We start from the raw sequence: 20169 nt of genomic DNA on the forward strand, positions 1-20169 counted from the left end.
GTAAAAACATTTTTTAATTTTTTTAATGTTTATTTATTTTTGAGAAAGAGAGCATAAGCAAGGGAGGGGCTGAGAGAGAGAAAGGGAAACAGAATCCAAAGCAGACTCCAGGCTCTAAGCTGTCAGTACAGACACTGACGCAGGGCTTGAACTCATGAACCATGAGATCATGACCTGAGCCAAAGTTGGAGGCTCAACTGACTGAACCACCCAGGTGCCCCTATGTAAAAATTTTTAAATATAAAATAATAGAATATAATTTTTACAGTTTTTGATAAAGAGAGAGAAAGAATCCTTGGCAGCCTCCACAGTCATCATAAAGCCCACATAGGATTTGATCCCACGACTGATTGTGAGATCATGACCTGAGCTGAAATCAAGAGTCGGGCACTCAACCAACCAAGCCACCCAGGCACCCCTAGAATATACTCTTTAAATGCATAAACAAGTTATAACAAAACAGAAATCTTTGGGGCACCTGGGTGGCTCATTTGGTTAAGTGTCCAACTTTAGCTCAGATCATGATCTCACCATTTGTGAGTTCAAGCCCTGCATCGGGCTCTGTGCTGACAGCTCAGCATCGGATTCTGTGTCTCCCTCTCTCTCTGCCCCTCCCCTGCTCACGCTCTGTCTCTCTGTGTCTCAAAAATAAATAAAAAACAAATCTTTGAGGGACTGATGAACACTAGCTTCAGCATCGTCCTTACTTACAGAAGCTGAGGATAGCAGAGGTACTGGGCTCTATCTATAATGATGAATTTATTTTATTTTTAAAAAGAGAAGGATCTGAAATAAGTATGACAAAATGTTAAGACCTGTTTAATCTTGGTAGTGGGCACAAAGGTATATTATTTTCTGATCTTTCTGTAGGTTAAAATGACTTATAAAAAAAACTGAAGATGTTTCAAAACCACACACGTGCGCACGCGCGCGCACACACACACACACACACACACACACACACACACACACACACGGCCCTAAATGCCTCTGGTTCTAAACAAGAGATTTGGAAGTTAGCGGCAAATAAGTAACAGTGAAAATGAAAGCAAGAGAGTCAGCCACTGGGGCACTCCCACGTTACCAGGCAGCGGCTGTAGGAAGGGGCATGGAGGAAGTGGCATCTGAGCCTTCTTTCCAGGGAAGAAGCCCAGAAGTGGCAAACCGTAGAGTCCCCAGGGTCCTTGTAGGACCCGCGAACAGCTGGCAGAATTTCCCACATCCTGCGGTGTACAGAAACAACACAGTATCTCCCACACCCCGGGAGGGGCATAGTAGGAGCTGAGACAAACAAGACCTGAGAGGAAGAGGGCCCCCAGCTATGTATGCTACCCTCAGAACAGATGCCAAAAATAGATACTTGGGTGAGTTCTAGAAAAGTGAAGAATTTTTTATTACCAGCCCCTTTAAGCTTGTATCCTTAGAACTTGGCTAAATTTAGGCTGGGTCAGCCAAGCCCCTGCTCTTGAGGGCCCGCGGTCTGTCTGGGAGACAGAGAAGCAGGGAAACCATATCCGCTGAGGATAGGATGCCTTCAGTGGAAAGGGGTCCTAAGGCTCCTGGTACAGGATCTGGTTTTTGTGAGACTCCGCCATCCCTCCTTGATCCTATCATCCCACGCCAGCTTTGTGAGATAATACAGGTGCAGGAAAGGATGCTGTTTTGTGTGATTTGTTTTGCTATTTCTAGTTTCCACTAGCTGCTGGCTCCGCTAGTAGGTTATAGACCCCTTGAAATATAGATGCCTTTGGCCCTTGGGGAAGGAGGCCAGGCAGGCTAGGACAGCACCCAGGCCAGATCCCCTCTGCCCAGTGTCCAAATGGGAAGGAAGGGAGGGAGGGAAGGGAGGGAGGGAGGAAGGAAGAAGGTAGGAAGAAGGATGACCACCTGAATCCAGCCCTAACTAGGCTACAAACCAGTCAAGCATCAGCGCAGTGCCTTGGGCAGGGTGCTGCGTGCCAGACGAAGATTTCCTTACAGTCTCCTGCTTAGTAATTGATCCCCAAGTATGGGTAGCACAAGGCTCCTGTGCTAATCAAGGAGGCACAGAGGCAGAGCCTGAGAGAAGCGGAGACAGGTAGCTGCCACCCAAGGCTTGTCCCCCATAGCTGTCTGGGAGCAACATGCCCAGAAAGCCGAACGGGCCATTCTTCCAGAGCTTTGGAAGTTGGCTGCTGGTGGCAGGATGTTAGCAGGCTTGGGCAGTTCTCTCCACTCCCCAGCCCCACAAAGAGCTGTGCCTGGACCCCCCTTCTGAGGTGCCCTTCCCTAGAGAGCTCCATTCGGTTAGAGGGGCTGTGAGTTGGTCCAGAGCAGCGAAAGGCAAAGGGATATGTGGCCAGGCCCCCTAGTATAAGAAAGCCTGAATCTGATAGTAAGAGGTCTTTTTGGACAGCTTTATTTGTCCACGGATTTGGAGTCAGGGGCCTGTGGGCTGGGGTGTGCCGAAGGAAGTGACATATGCAAATGAGTCACATGCCTGCCCTGCGGAGACTGACAGCTTTATTATGCAGTACCCAAACCTCCCAGGGCCTGTGTATAAAGAGGCCTGGAGTCTTCTCTTGGCTTTTGGCAACCATCCAGCTCACTCAAGCGTGACTTAGCACAGAAATGGGGTTTGACTTTAAAAAGGCTCCTTGTGATGGTAACCTTGCTGCCAAGACAGGCTCGGGGGTGAATGAGCGGTGCGCACATTTGACTTCCTTGGTCACAGCCTTTCTTCTCTGTAGCGCCGTGGCCTGACAAGTCGGTTTAAATACACAGCGTCGCGAGGCTCTGTGCTCACTCGGCCTAATGCTGGGCTGGATTCCAGACATGCTTGTACAGCTGCCAGCTCCCCCGCCCCCCCCATCCCTCCCGCCAGGCACCTGGCTTTACTCCAGGGTCATGGGCACCTCAGATTTAGACAAATGGATATCTTGATGGTCTCCAAGCTATTGTCCTGTAGGAATCATATATCAATACATCTAAAACCAAAATCATGAATTAACACCCCAACTGGTCTCTTCACCTGTTTTCTCTATTTTCACGAATGGTGCCACTATCCACCCAGGCGCCCCCGCCCAGGTCTCGTCTTCTCCCTTAATTCCTAATGCTTCCTCTCTCTGCAACATGGCGTTGGTCTCCAAGTTTGTCTATGGGGCCTCTAAATATCTCAGATAAGGGCAGCGGGGCGCCTGGGTGGCTCAGTCAGTTAAGCGTCCGACTTCAGCTCAGGTCATGATCTCACAGTTCGTGGGTTGAGCCCTGCGTCGGGCTCTGTGCTGACAGCTCAGAGCCTGGGGCCTGCTTTGGATCCTGTGTCTCCTTCTCTCTCTGCCCCTCCCCTGTTTGTGCTCTGTCTTTCTCGCTCTCAAAAATAATAAACATTTAAAAAAAATTTTTAACTAACTAAAAATAAAATAAAATATTTCTCAGATATATTCAATGCTCCCCCTTCTCACCACTCCTGCCTTGTGGCTGCCGTCTTTCCTCTGGGCTCCTAACCTAGGCAAGCTCCCCTTCCCCCATCCTTCGCAACACCATCTAATCCTGTCCTTGTCCAACCTTCATTGGTTCCTATTCACTGGAGGATGAAGTCTGAAGCGTGGTAGTCAGAGAGAGCTCGATTTGAATGCATTCTGCCACTTGCAACCCCATGACGTTGGGCAAGTCAGCCTGTAAAATGAGAGTAATAGCAGCAGTGAGGCTTAAGTGAGATAACGTATCTAAGTGACATAGGTCAATATCCAGTTCCTACCAAGTACCAGAAATGCTAACCTTTGTGACTGTCGCTATTCACATCCTGGCTTCTCCCTCCCCGTCCCTCTTTATCTCCTGGCCAGGGGGCCATATCCTACCCAACCACACACATTCCCTACACATGTCCTACTACCTCATGTGTTTGTACCTTTGCCTATAGCATTCCCCCCCCACGAAATGACCTTTATCTCCTTATCTAGCTAACGACTTGCTACTCATTCCTAAAGCCCCATCTCAAACATTACCTTCCTTGAGATGGTCCTCATGCTCTCATCTTAGCATTTTCTTAACATTCGTCACTCTCTTATAACCTGTCACCTTGAAATAGTCTCATGTGCGCCTCTCTCTTCATACAGCGAGCACTCTAGGAACAGAGAAAAGTACCCATTCATTCATTCATTCATTCAATAACAGGCACGTGGTATTTCTCACAGGCCAGGCATGGCACTGGGCACAGCGGACACAGAAAGGCATTAGACACTATCTCTATTCATCAGGGTGCTTAATGGCCAACAGTAGCGGCCACTATTTTATTTTGGAAAGAGTTTTATTCCAGAGGATTGCATAGCTCACAGAATCTTGGGAAGGGCCAGGGTCAGGCTTGGTGTCTATACAGGCGGCAGCAATGCAGCTAGGAACTGTGGACTGAGAAAAATGACCAACTACACTAAGACAATGTTCTAGTCGGAGACACCATAATGTCAGCTACCCTGTGCTGGGGGCTGGATTTTAGAAACTCGCCTGTACCTGCCCCCAGAGAATCAGATATCACCACCAAGGTTGCCAGATCTCTTCAGTTTTTGCTTCTATTTAAAGTCTCATACAGGGGCGTCTGGGTGGCCCAGTCGGTTAAGCTCCTGACTTTGACTCAGGTCATGATCTCACAGTTCATAGGTTCAAGCCCTGCGTCCAGCTCTGTGCTGACAGCTTGGAGCCTGAAGCCTGCTTTGGCTTCTATGTCTCCCTTTCTCTCTGCCCCTCCCCCTGCTTGTACTCTATCTGTCTCTCTCTCAAAAATAAATAAACATTAAAAAAAAGTCTCATACAGGTTTATCTCCTTGATGGAACTTACATTACCTTTCTATATCCCAGCTGCCAGGCAGTCTTGTAAATGCAGTTTTTAGCTTTCCAACTACACAGGAAAATATGCTATGAAGGGTTTGCAATGAGTGTGGAGTGAGCCAAACTACAATATCCTGGCTTTTAAAGAGCTCTGGCTTAGGGAGAGAGCCAGGCAAGCAAACAGATGTTACAATGTTATCAGTGTAGGGGGGAGGAGGGGGGAGCCTGGGAGCCTGAAGAGCAGTCCCCAAGCCAGGTGAGGGAGTCCTGTGTACAAGAGAAAGCTCCGTATGCCAAGTTTTAAAGGCTTGCATTTTATCCTGAAGGCGTGGGGTAGTCACTGAGTGCTAGGAAACAGGTGAGTGATGTGGTCATGTTTTCGTGCTAGAAAGATGAGACTGGATTGGAGAGGAGCAAGGCTGGAGAGGAAAAGGCCAGTTAGGAGAGCACCGCAGGCATCTGGGTAAGATGGCGATGATCTGAACCCAAGAGACAGCGATAGGGCTAGAAAAGAAGGACCAAGACGGAAAATGGTTTAGACTCAGCGACAGACTGACCACTGGAAGTCCTTGGCCAAATCCTGGTTCGGGTGGTGGGGTCGATTGTGATACCTCTGCTTTTTTTCTGGCCCTCTTACCTATGTGGTTTTGGGGAAAATACCCTTTTAGGAAACCATGAGATTGTGAGGAAATTACCTCCTCACCTATGCAAGTAGACATGTAGCCAGGCTGTCCGATCAGAGCCCACCACCCTCGGACACCGAGGTGGGTTCAGGTGTGGTCATGTGACCCAATCTGTGCCAGGCAGTAAGGAAGATACCCAAGCTTTGCTGGACCCGTCGCAGGGAAGATGGTGTGTTTCCGTGAGGTTGACAAGTTGATACAAGAAACTCTAGGGCATCCAGGGGCCGTTTGTCTATTGGGTATGTCTAATTGAATATCAAGGTGCAGGATGTCACCAGGAGGTGGACTGGCTAACGAAGAGGGGACATGAGTCACCCAGAGTGATGTACTCTGCATCTCCTGCACCCATAGCAACACCTGCATGTAGTGAGCACCTGACATACATTTAATGAATGAGGAAATGAAGCCTTTAAAATATGTATTTATAGGGGCGCCTGGGTGGCTCAGTCAGTTGGGTGGCCAACTTCAGCTCAGGTCATGATCTCACGGTCCATGGGTTCGAGCCTCGCGTCAGGCTCTGTGCTGTCGGCTCAGAGCCTGGAGCCTGCTTCAGATTCTGTGTCTCCCTCTCTCTCTGCCCCTCCCCTGCTCAAGCTCTGTCTCTCTCTGTCTCAAAAGTAAAATAAACATTAAAAAAAATTAAAACTAAAATAAAATGTGTATTTATAAATACGGTATGGTACTTCCACTATATCATATCATTTATTTTTTTTTAATTTTTGTTTAAATAGTTTATTGTCAAGTTGGTTTCCATATAACACCCAGTGCTCATCCCCACAGATGCCCTATCATATCATTTAAAAACTCAAACCTTGAGGGACACCTGGGTAGCTCAGTCGGTTAAACGTCTGACTTTGGTTCAGGTCATGATCTCACCGTTGGTGAGTTCAAGCCCCACATCAGGTTCTGTGCTGACAGCAGGAAGCCTGTTTTAGATCCTTGTCCCCCTCTCTCTCTGCCCCTCCCCCACTCCTCTCTCTCTCTCTCTCTCTCTCTCTCTCTCTCTCTCTTTACCTCTCTATATCTACCTCTACCTCTTCCTCAAATATAAACATTTATAAAAAAAAGTCAAACCTTGAGATTTAAAAAAATCTATCAAGTGGATTTATTGGATATGCAGAAATGTAAGAACAGGTGGTTTCCAGGTTTTCTTGAGGGCAGGGAGAGAGGATGACACTGGGCATATTGTTTTATATCGCACAGTGATTTCCTGCAAATGGTTGAAGACATAGATGAATAATAGTAAACATATCACAATACTAAATACTGTATTCAACTAGATCCCCAATGCCTTTCCTTCAAATGATTGCTGCCATAAAAATTAATCAGTGTAACAGCAGGACTCATTTTTCAAAGTTGTGGAAGCCTGTTTTCTAGGTGCTGGTGCACCCAGACAGTGGGTGTTATTAAGTTGCAAAGACAACAAAGACACCATAAATTAAATTGCTACTTTAATCAAGTAGGGATCGAACATCTCATAAGATATGTAATACATTTTGCTTAACATCGCAAAATTATTAATGAAGAATTAACCATAATTAATCCACAGCTTTCGGTTTGCCTGTGTGCTATGGAGCAGAATTAAACGTCTAGCCCCGGTCCTTCCCCAGTGCCCCTTCCTCTGGCCAACAAAGGATACGAGCAATCAGGAGAACTTGCAAACCTGGCCATGGGTAGTTAATTTCCTTTCCATTTCTCCGCTCCTACCAGGAACCAACACATGTTTTGAGCTTTAATGAAACAAATTACCCAGAAGGTATCAGCAACACGTTTCTCTCGCAGGCTGGGAATTTGAGGGCACTGCTGGTTGGTGGCTTTTGTCCTGCTGGGCTGTTGGGGAATTGAGGGGAGAGGACCCCTGAAGAGAGAGAAGAGGGCGGAGTGCTTGCACTTGTCTCCTGCCTAAGCCACGGTAATAAACAAGCCAGGCAGGAAGGCACCCCCAACCCNGGCTGCCGCTCTTCTTAGCAGGGCCACACCTCTCTAGTCCCCTGAGCCTGACAGAGGCGGTGTTTGCTGAAAGGAAGCCTGAGTACTTGGGTAAATGGGAGCATTTCTTGTATCAAAGGATGAAGAAATAGTCACACCCACGCAAGCAGGCACTTTCAGATCCCATGGGAAATTCTGAGCAAGGCTATTCCGCCTAACCCCTATCCCTCTGTCTGCAAGGCAGGGCTGCCACAGGGGTGATTTGCAGCAGCAGGGGTTTGGGCAGAGAGGGGTGGTGCCCCATGGCAGCAGGTATTTTGCTAACCAGATGCCACCCCTCTCTCCTCCCCCATTTCCTTTCTGGCCCTGTCTGCTTTCCTCCTCTTAGACACCCTCTGTCACACGGTCCTCCGTCTGGGTCACACACCCTTCCCCTTGTTCAGGAGAAAACGCTGTACTATTTTAGAGCGACCTTGCTGAGAGCAGACAGAAAGAAAGGAGGAATAGGTATAAGAAGGGACTAGAATACCAACCAGAACAGGTGCTGAGTTAACGTTTGTTGAATGACTGATATACAGAAAAGCATCTAGATAACTCATAGAGCCAAAGGAACGTTGAAAGTAATATAGAAAAAACCGGATTGTTCTTTCCCCACTCTTCCATCCGATGCTACCCTTCCACTGGCTTCTCTGGACTTTCCCATCCGCACAGAAATTGCGGACCTCGACATGCTGCCTTCACCTAGCTAAGCCCCAAAATGATTAAATAAACCACATATCGGGATGAGGGCTGGTTTTGTAGGTGAGAAACCCAGACCACTGCCTTGTTGAGGTCCTTGAGGTCTGAAGAGCTGCATTGTATCTAACCTCATGAAAGCCACAGCTCACAAGGCTAAAAAAGACCCACCTGGTCCGATCCTTTTTGGTCAACTCAGACCAGAAGTAGCTGTCAGTACTAAAATGAATAATACTACTATTGTCTTTGAGCAGACCTACAATTTGGCATGCATTTCTTTAAATTCTTTTATTCAGTTATACACAACTGTATACACCCCACTGCACAGCTGGGCACACTGAGGTTCAGGGAGATTAGAGGAAGGACTCATCCAGACGACACACGGAGCGCTGGCAGTGCCATGATTTGAACCCAGATCTGTCTCCTTCCCTACTGTGCAGGGTGATACCCCACATGGAGAGGAGCGAGCCTTCATGTACTTTGGCTATTGGCTGTCGCCAAAGGATACAAAGTATTCAACTCCTGCATTTTAGAAGTCAAAGCCGATCACTTTTCCTACAGGCCAGCTTTCCTCTTAAGAGAGTCCCATTTTGGGGCGCCTGGGTGGCTCAGTCAGTTAAGCCTCCGACTTCGGCTCAGGTGATGATCTCAGTTTCTGGGTTCGAGCCCCACGTCGGGCTCTGTGCTGACAGCTCGGAGCCTGGAGCTGCTTCAGATTCTGTGTCTCCCTCTCTCTGTCCCTCTCCTACTTGTGCTCTGTCTCTCTCTCAAAAATAAACATTAAAAAAAATTAAAAAAAAAAAAAAAGAGAGTCCCATTTTGCCTGTTACAGAGACAGATGTCCCCACAGAAAACCCTGGTGACCCATTAAAATGTTATGAAAACCGCCTCTGGCCAGACCAGTGGGAGCCAAGATGAGAACACAAGGTACATCCTCTGGTGATTTAAGGAGGTGTTGGCTTCCCAGCCTGGTGGGGCCGGTACAGGTACAAATGCTATTAGGCAAAGCCACAGAAATAACAGACTGAATTAAGCTTTAATCTCTAAACCATTGTAAGGATAATGAGTGCTCTTTATAATACTTGCCAGAAGTAAGAGCAGGGAAGAAAACATTGGAAAAGGCCACAGCTTCAGTTTCTCCCTCTGCAAACTGTGATGGTAGTACCCACCAAGGCCCTGCGCCCCCAGAAGGCTGGAATAAAAATGCTCCACAATTAATGAAGAGGAAACAGATTTAGAAACAGGCCCGCTTTCCCAATGGGTCTACCAGCCTCCGGCTCATAGTTGACTGTTGACCCTGATGACCACAAGAACCATGCCCTGCCCGGAGGCAGACTCTCCTCCACATTTTCCCCGGAGGCTGGAAGTCCAGCTCACTTATATAACAGGCTTCAAGGCAACACTTGTCTTTAAGCAGGAGGGACTCTGGATTATTCCCATTTCTGTGGCTTCCATGGTAGGCATTCCCAGCTCTCTGGGAATCTGGTGAACCACCCGAATGTGTCTGCCAAGCCTCTCTCTTCTGGGTATATTTGATTCATTGTTGTCCAGAGGGCCCGATGGGTAGCGTTCACCCATCACACTGGGCTGCTGTGCTTGGGAAGCAGAGGACCAATGGGGGTAACTGGGTACAGCTTCTGCCTTTCTCTTGTTCCTGTCCTCACTTCTGCTTTTGCTCAGAGGAAGAGACATTTACCTGCGGAACCGCGAGGAAGTCCACAGAAAGTGCCCAGGGAAGACATAACTGTCCCAGCCACCATCAACATTCATGTACAAACACCCATTTGGGTGTCTGTTTTCAGTTCCTTGGTGTATATATCGAGGAGTGGAAATTGCTGAGTCGTATGGCTACCATTTATACGTAATGTCCAGAATAAGTAAATGCATGGAGATAGTAAGCAGATTGGTGGTCACCAGGGGCTGGAGGGAAAGGGCAATAGGGAGGAACAGCTAATGGGTACTGGGTTGCTTTTGAGGAGACGGACATGTTTGGGAGCTTAATAGAGGTGGTAGTGGCACGACACTGTGAATGTACTAAATGCCCCTGAACTGTACATTTTTAAGATGGCTAAAAATTTAGGTTATATAAATTTCACCTCAAGAATTATTTATTTATTTATTTATTTTTTGAGAGAGAGAGATAAAGCATGAGCAGGGGAGGGGCAGAGAGAGAGGGAGACACAGAATCCAAAGCAGGTTCCAGGCTCCAAGCTGTCAGCACAGAGCCCGACGCGGGGCTTGAACTCACCAACCGTGAGATCATGACCCAAGCAGAAGTCGAACGTTTAACTACCTGAGCCACCCAGGTGCCCCAAGAATAATTTTTTTTTTTTTTTTTAAAAAGCACCTCTGTTATCCAAGACCTGCCTTCCTAGGGAAGCACAGTAGGAGATAAAAGCAACTGAGAGCTTGGGAAGCTCAGACACCTTGACGCTGAGTGCAGTTGTGGCGCAGTCATATTTTATGGGGAAAAGGAGGTGGTCCAGTACCTTCAGATTCATGAAAGACAACGATCTTCGTATGGTCATTATTACCATGGGTGTTTCTTAAGATACAGTAAGCTCTTGACATTGCTTTCACAAACAGTATTCATAGTCCTACAGCAACACTCTAGACAGTTCTTATGAACCTCAAGGTTGGAACCACTGGGTTAGACTGAAAGAAGGTGAAAAGGCAAGTGTATGATGAACATGTTTGATCCTTCCAAATATGGCATCTTAAAGATAAAAAGAGGGAGGGGTCAGGCATGGCGACTCTCATTAATAACACTGAATTGCATATTGCAAGTTGCTAAGAAACGTGGATGGAACTCGAGGGCGTTATGCTAAGTGAAATAAGTCAGGCAGAGAAGGACAGATACCACAGGTTTTCACTCACATGTGGAACATGAGAAACTTAACAGAGGACCATGGGGAGGGGAGGGGGAAAATAGTTGGGGAGAGGGAGGGAGGCAAACCATGAGAGACTCTTGAATAACTGAGAACAAACTGAGGGCTGATGGGAGTGGGGGAGAGGGGAAGGGGAGAGATGGGCATGGAGGAGGGCACTTGTTGGGATGAGCACTGGGTGTTATATGAAAACCAACTTGACAATGAGCTGTAAAAGAAAAAAAAGCAGAAGAAAGTTGCTAAGAGCAAATATCAAAAGTTCTCATCACAAGAAAAAAAATTCTGTAACTCTGTGCAGGGATGGAATTTAACTAGATTTACTAGGGTGATCATTTCCCAACATATACAAATATTGAATTATTATGTCATATACCTGAAACTAATATGTTGTAAATCAATTATGTCTCAATAAGCAAGTAAGCAAAACTTTCCAAAAATATACAGCAGAACACATCAACAAATGGGAAAACATACCATCTTTTCTGACAAGATGATGCAATGTCATTTTCCTCTCTGTATCAGAAGTATGCTGATCTTCTTAATTTGATTTTTAAATCTAGTGTGATGTCAGTAAAGCTGTGCATAATTAAAAAAAAAAAGGAGGGTAGGAAATTTTGAAAATGTTCCTCCTCGTTTGTAGGGTTTAGGCCCATTCTGTGTACATATTAAAACTCTATAATATAATATTAATACAAGTTCATAGGTTTATTTGTTATGTCATCTCACTTGGGGGAGATTGAGAGAGGTTGGATTCTGTTAAAGGATTATTTTTAATTAAAAATGGTAAAATCATGATTCTCATATAGATATAAGATGATCACATGTCAAAGGTTTTATTAAACTTATTCATTGATGGGGCAACTGAGTGGCTCAGTTGGTTGAGCATCTGACTTTGGCTCAGGTCATGATCTCGTGGTTTATGGGTTCGAGCCCCACGTCAGGCTATGTGCTGACAGCTCAGAGCCTGAAGCCTGCTTCAGATTCTGTGTCTCCCTCTCTCTCTGCCCCTCCCTTACTCATACTCTGTCTCTGTCTCTCAAAAATAAATAAACATACAAAATTTTTTTTAAAAAACTTGTTAATTGACAAGGGAGAACTTGATTAGCTGCCACCGGGTCATAGTCCCTCTTCTCTTGCATGGGTGTTGTACTTCTCTGCTCAGCCAGCAGACCCCTCCTGACCCCTAGCTGGGTCGGGACCATTATTCCTTTCCTGACACTTTCTTAGACTCAGATGCTTCCTCTCCATGAACCCTACTGAGCTGGTGGATGGGATGGCCCTTGGCTGGGGTGAAATTACAATCATCAGCTTGAAACAAAGAGATCGATACTACTGACCCACTATGAGCTATCTGTATCCATGCTCAAAGCCAGCTTTGCTCTGAGCTGGAAACTACAAGGTCTGGAGGGAGATCAAAGGGAGAGAGAAGGAGCATGGGGCTGAGCATTGCACCCTTGAGAAGGTTGCTATCTAGGCTACGAAAGTGGAGGCCACTCTGTGTTAGTTAGGAATCTCCAGAGAAACAGAATCAATGGAATGTGCACATATATAGAGAGATTTATTTTAAGAAATTAGCTCATATGATTATGGCTGTTTGGCAAGTCCAGTACCTGCAGGATGGGCCAGACGGCTGGAGACATCGGGCTGAGTCAAAGTTGTGGTTCAAGTCTGAAGGCCATCTGCTGCAGAATTTATTCTTGCTTGGGGCTGCCTAGCCTTTTGTTCTATTCAGGCCTCCATCTGATTGCATGAGACCTACCCACGTATGAGGAGCAGTCTGCTTTATTCAAAAGTCCACTGATGTAAATATAAAGTTCATCTAAAAACATCCCCATGAACACATCTACAGCCATGTTTGATGACTTATCTGGTCACGTTAGCAGAAGTTGACATGTGCTAACACCCACAAGCCATTACACATTCTCAGGACCATAGCCTGGGTCTCAGGAGTCAATGGGTCACTGGTCCCAATGCTGAGACTCTGCTGGAGAACAAGGCTAGTGCTGAGAGAAGGGGAAGGGAAATGTGGCTTCAGAGTGGCCAAACAGAAGGGTAGGGAAAACCAAGCCCAGCCATATTACTTCCCTGTCCAGCCCTCTACCTCTTGCCCCCTGTTCCCTAGAGAAGATTTGCTACCTGTCCAACCTCCAGGCTTATCAAGCCATTTCTATTGAGCTCATAAAATGAGCCAAGACAGCTCATCATGGCCTTGTTCAGCCAGACCATTCTTGTGAGGACCCAGCAAGAAGCCTGGAAAATCTGAACGTTCTCCACTTAACTGCTGGGGCACCCTGTGATGGCTTCACAGGTTTATCGTCAACCCGTGGTTGCAGGGGGAGAGTGCTGGGACCTGGCGGCAATGTGCTGTGGGACAGCATAGATGAAGAAGTTCACCCGCCCTGGAAACACTGGTTTCTCTTTATCTATGTTGGGGCTTCAGGCCCTTGGTAGTGGATTGAATAATGCCCCCCCCCCCAAAGATATGCTCATGCCCTAATCTCTAGAACCTATGAATATGACCTTATGGGGAAAAGGGGCCTTTTCGGGTATAATTAAATCTAGGATCTTGGGATAGGATCATCTTGATTACCTAGGTGGGCCCTAGATCCAATAACAAGTTTCCTTGTAAGAGAGAGGCAGGGGGGCATTGGAGTCTAAGAAGGAGGCCATGTAAAGATGGAGGCAGAGACTGTTGTTCTGGGGTCACAAGTCAGAGTATGCCTGGAATGACTGGAAGCCAGAAGAGGAAAAGTTTACTCCCCTAGAGCCTTCGGACACCTATTTCCACTTTCTGGCCTCTGGAACTGGGAGAGAATTAATTGTTGTTTTAAGCTGCCAGGTTTTGGGGTGATTCGTTATAGAGTAGCCCCAGGAAACTAATATATCCTGCTGGTGGCCCTTAGAATTTGAGGCACTGTGGATCAAGCTAACAAACACTCACATGCTGCCTGAAATGAGGCACACCCAGCGTCCTGGCCACAGAGAAGCTGTGATAACAGGCATCTGTGTGTGAATTCATCCCCCTCATGTCTCTTTATGGAGAACCAACCACATGCAAGGCATTATGTTGGGTCCTGATGATCAGAGGATGACCCAAACATCCTGCGAGGGGCAGCTTCATAGCTGATTGCCCCTGCGTCCCTTGACCTGACCAGTTCTTTTTTAGAAATTATTATTTTTTTAATATTTATTTATTTTTGAGAGAGACAGAGACAGAGTGTGAGCAGAGGAGGGGTAGAGATAGAGGGAGACACAGAATCTGAAGCAGGCTCCAGGCTCCGAAGCATCAGCACCGAGCCGGATGCAGGGCTCGAACTCATGAACCGTGAGATCATGACCTGAGCCCAAGTCAAGAGTCAGAAGCTCAACCTACCGAGCCACCCAGGTGCCCTCCCCTAGTCATTTCTTATCAACAAACAAACTATCCCACAGTGAGCTGTGCTCTGTACAGTCCCCATGCAGGAACCCTTCTTGAGCCTGTACTGCCCCTCTGACACAGGCTGTACTCCCTCCCCTGGCTCCCTACCCCAGGCCCTATTTCCACTCAACACCTTTTCTTCCCTGGCCTGTCCCGTGGTGAGTCCCTTGTGGGAATTGGGGTTACGAGCCCCAGCATGGATCACACTGCCTAAATGTGGTCCCCGACCTCTCCATTTACTAGCTGAGTAAACGTCAGCAAGTATTTACGACAGGTACAGCTCATTTTATTGTGCTTAGCTGTATTGTACTTGTCAACTATCACAGTTCTTACAAAGTGAAGGTTCGTGGCCACCCTGCGATGAGCAGATCTATCGATGCCACTTCTCCAACAGCATTTGCTCCCTATGCCTCTGGGTCGCAGTGAGGTAATTCTTGCAGCATTTCAAACTTTCTCATTATCATTATATTTGTTATGGGGATTTATGATCAGTGATTACAGTTTGCTAATAGCTCAGATGTGGTAACATTTTTTAACAATAAAGCATTTCTAAATTAAGGTATGTACATTGTTTTTAGACATAACACTATTGCACACTTAATAAACCACAGCACGGTGTTTACATAATTTTGTATGCGCTGGGAAACCAAAAAATTCATTTGACTCTCTTTATTGCAGCGCTCGCTTTATTGCAGTGGTCTGGAGCCAAGCCACAATATCCCTGAGATATGCTTGTACTTGCCTAGCCCTCAACTATACTTGAATTAGCTTCAATTTCCTCATCTATAAAATGGGGATGATGGCGCCTGGCTCATAGGGTATTGAATGGATTAAATGTTCAATGCTCAATAAATAGCAGCTGTTACTATTTTTATAGTACTGGTCCCTTTGCTTAGTTGTCCTCTGTCTCTCATCCAGAGGACTGGGGTCCCTTCTGGTCTAACCTGGAAAGTTTTCTTTCTCTGATAGAGCCAGGAAGACATCTTTCAGAATGTGTGAGGACAATTGGCAATGAAGAGAAAAACCTGGCAGAAAGCACATGGCAAAGAGGAGAGAGGGGCCTTCAGTCTGACTCAACAGTGTGCCTGCCTGGATTTTCAAAGAAAGGAAGTGGCAGCAGTGAAGAGGGGTGTCAGGGTCCATGACTCCACTGGTCTCCTTCACACTCAGAACCACTCTGCTACACAACTCTGGGGCCCATTAGAACTACACTGGTGTGGTGTGGCAGCCCCTTCATGGCAACCCGTTCCTCTGACGAACAGGTGGAAGGAGAATGAGAATTTGGACTTTCAGATGCTACTTCCCCCTTACCTGAGTCCTGAGTTTTCAATTCATTAAAATGGCAATAGGTATGCAAACAAGCTCTTGTAGGTACATGTTCATAGCATTACCGTTCACCATAGCCAAAGGTGAAAATAACCCAAATAACCTTCCACAGATGAATGGATAAACAAATTGTGACATATACATTGATTGGAGTCTGATTCAGCCATGAACAGGAGTGAAGCACTGGCACATGCCACAACTTGGATGCAACTCAAAAACATTATGCTAAACGAAAGAAGCCGGCAGGTGCCTGGGTGGCTCAGTCCGTTGAGACTCTGACTTTGGCTCAGGTCATGATCTCATGGTTCCTGGGTTCGAGCCCTGCATCAGGCTTTCTGCTGTCAGGACAGAGCCCATTTCAGATCCTCTGTCTCCCTTTCTCTCTGTTCCTCTGCTGCTTGTGCTCGTGCGTGCTCTCGCTCTCTCTCTCTCTCTCTCTCAAAAATAAATAAACATTAAAAAAGAAAGAAAGAAGGGACAACTGGGTGGCTCAGTTGGTTAAGCATCTGATTTCAGCTCAGGTCATTATCTCGCAGCAGTTCATGGGTTCAAGCCCCACACAGCGCTATGCGCTCATGGTGCTGATGGCGCAGAGCCTGCTTCGATCCTCTGTCCCCTTCCCTCTCTGCTCCCCCCATACTCTCTCTCTCTCAAAAATAAACATTAAAAAAATAAATAATAAAAATAGAAAGAAGCCAGACACCAATGGTCACATACTGTACGATTCCATGTATGTGAAACACCTAAAATAGGTATTTCCATAAAGATAAAAAGCAGATTGGTGGTTGCCAGGGATGGGAAAGGGGAAAATGAGGAGTAAGTGCTTACTGGGTACAGGGTTTCCTTTTGGGATGATGAAAATGTATTGAACTTTTTTAGATAGTTGCACAACATAATGTACTAAATGGCACTAATTATTCACTTTAAAATGGTTACTTTTGGGGACACCTGGGTGGTTCAGTCTGCTAAGCGTCTGACTTCAGCTCAGGTCATGATCTCACAGTTCATGAGTTCGAGCCCTGTTGCACCTGCTTCGGATCCTCTGCCCTCCTACCCGCCCCTCCTCCTCTCTCTCTCTCTCTCACATACACACAATTAAAAAGAATTAAAATGGTTAGTTTTTTGTTGTGTGAATTTCACCTCTATTATTTTTTTTTTTTTAATGACACATAACCTTCCCACATGAAAGAATCCTGAACGATTCTGAAAGAGCCTGAAGACCATCAGGTCTATCTTCTCCCCAAGTCTGGTTCTAGGATCTTTGCTTACTGCTGTAGCGGGGAAGAGAAAGATGCTGTAGATTTGGAGCCAGCGCAACAACTCATCCTTCAGGGGGTGTACTTAGAAAAGAGCGAATCAAAAAGACAGGTCCAGTCCTCTCCAGAAGATGTATTTGATTTCCAAGGCAATTTGTTCTAGGTTTTGGTATCTTTCTTGCATTCAATTAATGCTTCCATTCCAGAAATATTAGTGTCTTTTAATACCTCCCCCACACCAACTGTAAGATCTTACAGCAGCTTTCTGGATTTGGGGCGAATCTCATATTCCTTCAGAACATGATTGGCCAGAAACTTGGGCATCCCCGCCTAACATACGGAGAGAAAACCGCTCCTCTCACTGCCGTATCAGTTCTCTGAACAGTCTTCCCAAAAGATACTGCTAGTAGCAATTATGCAAATGTGTGGACAAGGTAGGGTTACATTTGGAAGAACTACTGGTACATCAGATGAACAAATGCCAGAATGGATGGATGGGTGACTATGGATGACTCCCCTGTGCCTCTCAGTTGGAATCTTCCCTCTCATTTATCAATCACTGTAGTCACTCCAGGGTTGGGTTGGCAGTTTATCAATGTTGGGAATCTAGGCTCTTTCTAGATTATATCTGCTAACATTAGGATGTTGTCCTTATCTTCAATGTCCAAAATGGCTCAGCACATCCACGCTCCGGCCCTATAGGAGAAGGGAAGCAGGAGCAGTGGAGGACAAACCCGTTTCCTTTCAGGAACATGGCCTGGGAATTGCACACGTCACTGCTGCTGATATCCCATTACCCAGAATCAAGTTGTTCTGTCACACCTGGCTGCAAGGAAGGCTGGTCTTATGCCCTGGTTAGTCTCCTATCATTATAGAAGAAGGGGAGAATGGATCCTGAAGGGGACAGCTAGGACTCAGCCCCACCGTCCAACTAACGGTCCTCTTTCACTCGTATCTCCAGTCCCTTTGCTGTCATTTGAAACAGTGGGCTTGTGGGGCGCCTGGGTGGCTCAGTCGGTTAAGCGTTCAACTTCGGCTCAGGTCATGATCTTGAGCTTCACGGAGCCCCATGTCCAGCTCTGTGCTGACAGCCCAGAATTTAGAGCCTGCTTTGGATTCTACATCTCCTTCTCTCTCTACCCCTCCCCTGTTCATTCTCTGTTTCTTTCTCTCTCTCTCAAAAAATGAATAAACATTTTAAAAATTAAAATAAAAAAATAAATCAGTGAGTTTGTGCCCCACCTCTGAGCCTTTATTCATGGTCTGCCCTAACATGGAAGCATCTGTTCACTTCTCCACACCCATATTACCTTCACTGCCCCCTCAGCCTCGTCTCCTCCCTTCCTGACAACCTTCCCTGACAACCGCAGCCCTCAATGACTTTCCAAGGCATCCCTTGACCTTTATGTTTTCAGTGTATATGATGTTCTATAGAGCTGAGGCTTAATTTCAGAACCAGACAGCACATTTCTTGCGAACATATATTTTTCTTGTATCTTCCTTGGTCTCTAGCTCAGTCCTGAGCACACATATGTATTTAACAATTATGCTCTGAAATGAATGGTGTTTGATTAGAATGACATGCTCAACAATTTAGGACAATATTTTTATTCTCCTTTAATTACAGTATTTTTCACCTAAGTGGTCTGTATATAATTATATACATAATTTTAAATAAATAAATACACATTTATTTACTTATGTAAGTATATATAGAGTATANAATTTATACACACACAAATACACACATATGCAACTCAAGAAACAAGGTTTATTCTTATTTAGTTTTCTTATTCTATTGCTTTATGGACAACTTTTATCAATACCTGCACTGTTTCAAAAATTAAATAGGATAAGCAGAACCTGAGCATTTAGGACAGCACCGGGCACACAGCCAGCAATAAATAAATGCTAAGATTGAAAAAAAAGTCAAGGGCAGAGTATAAACGTAAACTGAGTTAAAACTTACTGTAAGAGCAAGGATTCTGCTATTAGACCCTGGTCTGAACTTTAGTGCTTCTCTTTATTCACAGTTTTATGGAGTATTAAGTGAATTGACTCATTGTGCTTGTCAATGATCTCTCAGTTCCATGCACACCCTTTATACTTTGATCTGTAATACTGTTGGCTTAGATTCTGAAAGTGAGATTTTCTAGATTCCCTTGATAGCTGATTTCCAGTTAGAGTCCGCAATTGGGAGGCACAACTGGGAGATTGGGAGGCAGGAGGAGAAAGGAAGGGTCTCCTTTCCTCTTTTCACCCTCCTTAGGACAGCTACAACTCTAACCAGAGTCATGCCACTTCCTAGAGGCTCTGTCACCAGCCACACAGTGCCCTTTGGCAGCCTTGGTACCAGGTGCATGATGGTCCTACAGCAGCCCAACAACCAAGATGGTGGCCCTTCCTGTACATTTCTAGGTTATACCTCTTTCCTTTTGTTTCCCCCAGCCCTAAATTGCTCCCTGTATTTACCAACCTCACTGCTTTCTTTTGGATATTCCAATACGTGTGAAATCCATTCACTATAGTAAATACCCCCTGGTTAAAATACCTATCATAATTTCTTCCTAATGGTATTTTGATTGATATAGCATGCAATATGCTTAATGCCTTTCATCTTCTCAACAAATGTTAGTTCTCCCCTAGGTGATTCCATCTTCTGTGTTAAAAGAAAATGCATAATAGTAGTGAAGAGATATTAATTGTATTTTTAAAATTATCATTTCTTTTCAGAGTTCTTGAGCTTTCTCCAAGAGCTCCCAATATTCCACAAAGACCAGTAGTTCTCGGCCCTAAGTATGAATTAGAGTCAACTGCGGAATCTTTAAAAATGCAGATGCTCAGGCCCACCTCGTACCTGAATTTCAAGGAATAGTTGTGTGCATTCTGAAGAAGTTCTCCAGGTAATTATTTGTGCTGAAGTTTGAGGACCTCAGGTTTAGATACTCAGTATATAGTATATTAATGATTCCATAATGCCTCATAATTGATAAAATTTTACCTGCTTATTGGTATCTCAATAAACGTTGTTTGATTATGGCCTTGACACTTTATCCCAATAACCAGTTGAGTAGTCCTTTGGTTCAGTGGCATCAAGTTAAAACCAACCTTGAGCTGGTTTACTGCCATGA

At 45.6% G+C, this 20169-nt stretch overlaps 1 long non-coding RNA gene across 2 annotated transcripts in view; it reads left to right on the forward strand.

Moving 5' to 3' along the window:
• The window catches only part of LOC144218307 (uncharacterized), an 83474-nt gene that overhangs the window by 62707 nt on the left and 598 nt on the right, over window positions 1–20169 (forward strand). For both annotated transcript variants that reach the window (XR_013331107.1, XR_013331108.1), the window contains exon 3: window positions 19772–19941. This is a non-coding gene — a long non-coding RNA (uncharacterized LOC144218307). The remainder of the gene's footprint in view (window positions 1–19771; window positions 19942–20169) is intronic.

Source organism: Crocuta crocuta, unplaced genomic scaffold (assembly GCF_008692635.1).
Source record: "Crocuta crocuta isolate KB4526 unplaced genomic scaffold, BGI_CrCroc_1.0 scaffold39, whole genome shotgun sequence".
Classification (NCBI taxonomy): domain Eukaryota; kingdom Metazoa; phylum Chordata; class Mammalia; order Carnivora; family Hyaenidae; genus Crocuta; species Crocuta crocuta.